Source organism: Gavialis gangeticus, unplaced genomic scaffold (genome assembly GCF_001723915.1).
Source record: "Gavialis gangeticus isolate Ggan-Ray unplaced genomic scaffold, GavGan_comp1, whole genome shotgun sequence".
Taxonomy (NCBI): Eukaryota; Metazoa; Chordata; order Crocodylia; family Gavialidae; genus Gavialis; species Gavialis gangeticus.
In genome coordinates, this window is record NW_017729025.1 from 47,106,102 (window position 1) to 47,113,078 (window position 6,977).

The 6,977-nt window shown below is 39.2% G+C and overlaps 1 long non-coding RNA gene across 1 annotated transcript in view; it reads left to right on the forward strand.

Annotated features, from left to right (window-relative positions):
• Positions 1-1,472: 1,472 nt before the first annotated feature.
• The window catches only part of LOC109299454, a 19,155-nt gene continuing 13,650 nt past the window's right edge, over positions 1,473-6,977 (forward strand). Inside the window, exons 1-2 of the long non-coding RNA XR_002097857.1 lie at positions 1,473-1,485; positions 3,865-3,869. This is a non-coding gene — a long non-coding RNA (uncharacterized LOC109299454). The remainder of the gene's footprint in view (positions 1,486-3,864; positions 3,870-6,977) is intronic.

A 6,977-nucleotide genomic window follows, 5' to 3' on the forward strand; every position in this document is an offset into this window, starting at 1 on the left:
GAAGTTTCAGCATAGGGTAACTTTCTGGAAGGCACTCTGGGGTCTCCCTCTGATGTAGGGACTTCTTACTACATCTCCTGCATGGCTGAAGAGAGAAGGGACAGTGTGCTGCATCTCCTTTTATAAATCCTGTATTCACCTATGGTCATTACTAAAAGCCAGATTCAATTCCTATGTATGCAACAGGATTCTTTCCATCAATGGTAGTAAGCATTTACTTAAATTTAAAAAAAATGCGTAAAGGCTAAGTGAAAACTGATAGTTTTGACCAAGGGGAATTTTACAGACAAGACTCCTTCATACACCTATATTTCCATATTAGTGAAAAAGATGACTTTAGAGGGGATAAGCATAGGTCAGCTTATGCTGAGTACCCAAAGATCAGAAATTTTATGAAATTGTAACTGAGCTTTGCACTTCTCAGGTCTCCTCATGAACATATCTGCTATACACCATTTCCAGTAAAGCCAGAAATTCTGTTAGCCTTGTTAATAATAAAAGCATGAAAGCAACAAGGAATGGAAAATAACAAGGTAAAAAATGTTAATGCGATTTTTATGAATGTCTCCAAAGCTTCGCTTTGAATCTCACTTGAACTTTGGCAATTGTTTTGTATTTATTTTTCTAGGTTTTTTTAAATCTGAGCTATTTTAATTGACCCTGTTTCTTTATGTGGTTAAGTTTTTTGTATTAATTCTATTATACATTTTCCCCGCCATTGTTGTCAAATTACAATTTATTTTTGTCGAAAACACGCTATGTTAACATGATATATGTAATTATTTTTAACAAGCACAGCACTTCACTAGGCAACTGCTGTACATTGAGTTCAGTCTGTTTCTTGCCTATGCCTAGTTCTTAAATCTTTTTCTCTGCAACATTTTCATTCATGAATAATATAGCTCAGCACCTTAAGTGTTTACGGGGTTGGGCATCTGCTTATTTTATTACAACGTAAATGTTCCCGGCTGCAGAAACAGATCCAGAATTTTACGAAGGTGGGTAGAGGAGTAGTGACCAGTAATGCAAGTGTAGCTGCAGTGCCTGCTCCCACGTTCCATCCTTTCTCCGTCCCACCCCACCAAGGCAGGCAGACTGTGCCATGGGTGCAGCAGTTCAGAACTTTTTTAAGCCCCCAAAGCAGGTAAAAAGTACCACACCACCTTCCCTACCTAGTCAGAAGCATCACCTGTCCCCTCCTCGTGCCCTTTCACCACCTTTGCCATCCCTCAACCTGTTGCTGCCACTGTCTGAGGAGTGAAAAGAGTTCCAGAGCCACATCAGCCAGCCTACGTGGAGCCTGGGCTCAGCCTGGGGCAATGGCAGAAACAGCAAGGGGTAGGTGGGTTTTCCCTCCCCATGTCTGCTCCCCTGCTGGTGGGGAAACACCCAAGGGGAGCTGGCAAAGAGAGAAAATCTGCCTGTCTGCCACTGCTGCTGCTGCCCCAAGCTAAGCCCAGCCCCTGCACAGTCCAGATGGAGCAGGTCAGGAGCTATCCTCACCCTCAGGACAATTGGGACAGTGGCAGCAGCAGAGAGGAGAGGGGGGAAATGGGAGGGGAGGGGATAGAGAGGAAAGGAGATGTGACTTGACTTTGAACATGAAGAGGAAGGGAGGGGGAAATTGTTAGCTTCTTCAGAAACTTAAAAAAGGCCCTTGTTGCTCTGCATGGTCGCAAAAAGAGGTGTGGGTGAAACATGGTGCCCACTATGGTATGCCCCTGTCTGGTTGCAACTCTTGTATTCATTTCTAAAATATAAGCACATTTTTCTAATACCCCCAAAAATATAATTGCATGCTATGTATACTATGCAGCCACACACACACAGACAATATGCGCTCTAATTCTGTATACAGCAGGCTGCTTTCTTTAGACTGTCTTCCACTTCTGGGTTCTTACTAGCCTTTGCTCAGTTAAACTAACTTGCAATAAATGAAAAATAAGGTCTAAAACCATAAATATAATGTAACCTCTACATGAAAAGAATCCATAAACATGTATACAACTAAATAACAATTCACAATCTTTGGTTATTTTTCCCTTCTTTTCATGCCATACCTTACGTTGATCATATTTACTTGTCAGTGCCATTACCACTTAACCACCTGTAGAAATGCTGGGTTTGTCATACTTTGAAGACTTTGCAATGAGAATATAATTTTTCCATATAAAGTAAACTCGAATTTACTGCTTGATTTAGCAATTTCCAATGGAAATATGGGACATCAGTTTAGATAATCATAAAGATTCCTTCTGGCCTTAAAATCTGTGAGTCTAGGACTCCTTTTATGTTATTTGCAGTTTAGTGTCATCTCCTTCAAGGTGATGATCAAAGGAAAATTTGAATTTCTTAAAAAGTGTTTGGCATTTCCTAGAGTTAAAATGTTACACCCTGATCCTATACATACCCACAGAAATGTGTATCTGTAATAGTGTGAGCAATCCCATATTAGTTAATGAGATTATTTACATGGCCAAACTTAAAAATGTGGGCAAGAATTTGCAAGACTGAAGTGTTAGGTTACAGGAGCCTTGTAACTCTTTACAATGTGCTGTTGTAGAGGTAAAAAATAAATGTTAGGAAGCCTTCAGTTCTAATGTCACTTATTCCATTGACTTGGTGTCTGGCCATGGATAAATTACTTAATGGCTGTGTCTAAGTTGTCCAGTCTGTAAAATTCAGAGAATATTTTTCTCTACATAATTCATATTATATATTTTGTGAAGTATCATTGGTTTATATATATATATATATATATATATATATATATATTTTCTGAAGTGCTAAGCATTACTCAGGGGCAAAGCCTCCCACATACATAGGACATAGCAGCTATAAATAACAATAATTTTTTTCTTTAAATCTTTAGCAATGATTCACAGTTTTCTGTTATTAAGGAACAGCATGTTCTCCCTCTGAAGCACTGCATCAACACAGCAGTTTGTTTCTGTAAGTGCCAGTTGTTTGGCATGTATAACAAAATTAAAGCTCGAGGAGATGAATCATATACAAAGGCAGAGTTCAAGGAACTGTTTATTTTACAAGTGTCACTAATAGACATATATTTCTTTAAATCAAAGAAATGTTTGACTACCATCACTGTATGCATCTGTACAATAAAAGGACATCTGTCTACAATGAATTTTTGGAAGGAAGAACCCCATTTAATTCATTAATTTTTCTTAGCGATATTTCTTAAGTATTGGTAGTTTGTATACTTAAGTGTCAAGGTTATGATTAAAAAATTCAGTTATTTTAAAACAAACTAAAGATAGAAAGGAAAGTCAAGGAATTGTTTATCATCTGTTCAGGAAAAGTTTGTAGGATCATTTTAAACTGAACCAACTTCATTCATAATCTAAGATAAATATTGCAAACTGGGATGGGGAAAAAAAAGTAGCTTATAAATCACAAAGTGCCATCCTTTTATAATCTTATGTGGAGTCCCAGAATTATTAACAAAATCATTGCCATGTGGAAATATAGTTACAAGTACGTAGGGACTTGACAAGTAAATACATTTCTTGTTTTAGAATAATGAGTTTAAATAGCTGCTATCATACATTTATAGCTGATTTCTATTTTGGTTGGTGCAGTGAAAGGGAACCAAATAATGTTATCTTCTTCTGTAGAGATCTTGCAATGCAGGAACCCTCATGATGTATAGTCAGGGTCATCTTAAAGATTTTGGAGCCACTGAGCACGGTGTTTTTTTGGAGCCTGTGCATGATATAGGGGCCTCTACATGTTGATTTGGGGCCTCTCACTGAGAATGTGGTTGAGTATGCATGAATTTCATGTCATTGTGTAATCACGTTTGCATTTGGAGTGTTTTCTGCTCTCACTAGATTCAGACAGAAGAGCAGGTCCACGCTCGAACTCATAGCACTTTGCAATGATCCCCTGGACCCAACAGAAGTTTGGCTGAAACCTCAGTGAGGGGGAAGGAGGTCTCTAATCCATTTGCCCCACACTCCAGCACCAGCAAAAATCTCAGACCAAGCTCCCTCCACTCCCTGTCCCCCTCCCCTCCCCATTCTGAAAACAGTGCTCAGGCTGGAAAGCAGCACAAATGTAAGTTACTGAATATGCTCCATTTTGAATCATCTTCATCTGAACCCTGATGTAATGGGCCTTTTTAAAGGGCTCTGTAGCCATGCACTTCTGTTTGGTCACAGATGAAGACCACTATCAGGACCTAGAATGGGTGAAAATTGTCAGTTCTTTCTGTGTTTACATTGGTTCTTTCTTTATTTGCTTCAGAAAACATTTGTACCTTGTTCTGAGAAACATGTTGCATGTGTCTTGTGTCAGTGTAGCTCTTGGGGCCTTTAAAAATTAGGGCCCAAGGTTAATGGGCCCATGGTTCTGTCATCTATGATGGCAGCCAGAATTTGTTGATTATCCTGACTGTGCAGGAGGAGTGCTTTTTAACGTGCAGAACTTAGAGTTGCCTGCAGCATTAGTGTCCATATCTCCTATGGCATAGGTTCAGGTTCATTCTTTCCATCCATGGAGGAAGAGGAGTGAATAATTCCTAAACATATTGAGTGATCACATGTGACTTGAAGGAAAAGGGGAAAAATCTTGAACCCTTTCTTATTTGGTCATGGACTTTGATGGGAAAAGAAAATGATATTGTTACATGTAGAATGTAGCAGGTGTATTCAAGTAACACATTCCAGCCATCTTTCTTGCCAAGAATGTGCTTTGGGGTCTCAATATCAGTAAAAAGGAAGTGATACCTGCTGCATTTAGAGATGGCAGTGAGAAAAAAAACCATGGTTTGTGGAAAGTTCAGACTTGAAATTAAAATCTAAATATCCAATCCATCTGTGTTTGATAGCATCATAAATGGAGGTTGGCTGAGGAGAAGTGGAAAAAGCGCAGTGCGAAGAGAAAATCTAGACGGCAAAATTATTGGAGGTGATTGGACTGAACCTGAAATCTGAGCTCTTTCCTCTACTGAACTAAATCCTTAGTCCTGCAGACTCCAGCTGAAGAATATTACTTATTATCAGCCTAGTAAAAGCTGTACTTTCAAGTCAAGGACAGTGATATCCTTTACTAAGGATATATTAAGATGCATCCTGCAACATAATAGCAATGCTTAAACAGAAAGCATAACCTTGGAAGGAATGTTAAAATATATATATTTGTAGAAATATTTCTGATAATTTCTAAGTTTCTCCATGCATGAGAAATGAAGGGGTACAACTGCCAGTGCAAAGTGGGGTTAAAACAGAAAAAATAGGGAGACAGAATTGGTACTGGGGTTGAAAAGCAGGGAGACCGGGTTAGAGATCAGGCAGTGATAGATACGTTAGATAGATACCTGGAATATATTTTTGGAAAGATAACATTAAATGTTAAGACCCAAATTGGTTTTCTTTTCCATGATTCCATGATGTCCTAGAGATAGCAGAATCATGAATTTTGGTAAATTCAAATCACAGCAGGATCTCTCCATGGTCTATGGACTTTGAAGCCTAGGTCTTCATAGGCTGCCCTGGTCAAGCTTGGTCTTGGTGCTGGAGGAGAGAAGGGCAACATTCCTGCATCAAGTCTTTTTACTCAGACTTGATAGAGGGCTGGAGATATTTGTATGAAAATACATATAATCATAAAGAAGTAGGGCTGGAAGGGACCTCCAGAGGACATCTAGTCCAAACCCCTGCCTGAGACAGGATCATCTCTATCCAAACCATTCATGTTTTTTCTACTACCTTGATGCTCATCCCCTGCCTTCCCACCTGAAATCAGGCTAAGTCTTTGTGTCTGGATGGCATGATTAGACTGTTACAAACAGAAGATTGTGAATGTGTGTGAAGAAGGGACAGTGGGAACAAATGGTATATCTAAAGATCCTGTTTCCAAGCAGACGTCAGTAATAAAGGAGAGAAAAGGAATAAAGAAAATATGTGAGGCAGAAGCAGGAGAGCTGTTGCTGAATCTAATGTTTATTCAAGTTTTCCACTAGCATCAGCAGGTCTTTTCAGAGGCTCATTTGAGTTTAGACTGACAGCCTGTGAGGTCTGTTGCAGTGATTCTTTGCCAGCTTAACCATAGTCTATTCATTTTATTGAAACTAAAAGAGGGACCTTTGTAAAAAGGAAGTGATGAGGAAGATCCAACAACTCAGCAAAACAAAATGAACAGGAAGGCAAAGGGGAATCTGTTTTACTACTCAGGCAGCTGAACAGGCTGATGAACTCTGGCCCAAAGATGGTGAATGTCAGAAATCTGCCATGCACATTTCCTGCCTTGCATTGTTTCATGAATCCCAAAGCAGCTGCTGTGCCACTGCTGTCAGGAAAAGCCTCACCCAGCTCATTGTTTGGGATGTTATAACAATAAATATTAATTATATAAAATTAGAATTATTTATGCCAGGGCCATCAGTCTGTCCCGGGGGGCTTATACAATCAGAAATGTATGATGATCTTTGACTTCCAGCTTATATCTTTAACCTTTAAGATTCCATTGGGAAGGAATGCATGTATAAAACTATGATAAGAGCCAGTATGAATTCATACCACCTTGAACAGTGCTCCTGTTGAAACTATAGCTCAGAAGAGCTGCAGCATATCAGTACTTGAACAGAAAACTTTCAAGGAAAGCATAGGCCCAAATCCTGTTTTATTCCTAAAGTGACTATGGAGCATTTCCACAGTTTTTCGGTTCCTGAGTCACTAAATGTGATCCTATTCCATTCTGCACCTCAAGTGTTCTGTCTGACTAAATGTCACAGGCCACTTTTGCACTTGTAGATTCTTTTAATGCTGATGCACTGACTAAATTTCTCTTGGGGTAATTAAATCTCTCAACACGATACTTCTGCTGCAATTCCTGTCTGGCCCTATATATACATTTGCAGTTATTGATTGATTGTTTTTCCTCACTGTCATCCTAAGCCACCATATAGCGTTTCAGTGGGTGTGTCTACACATGATGCTACGTTGCTGTATCCATCC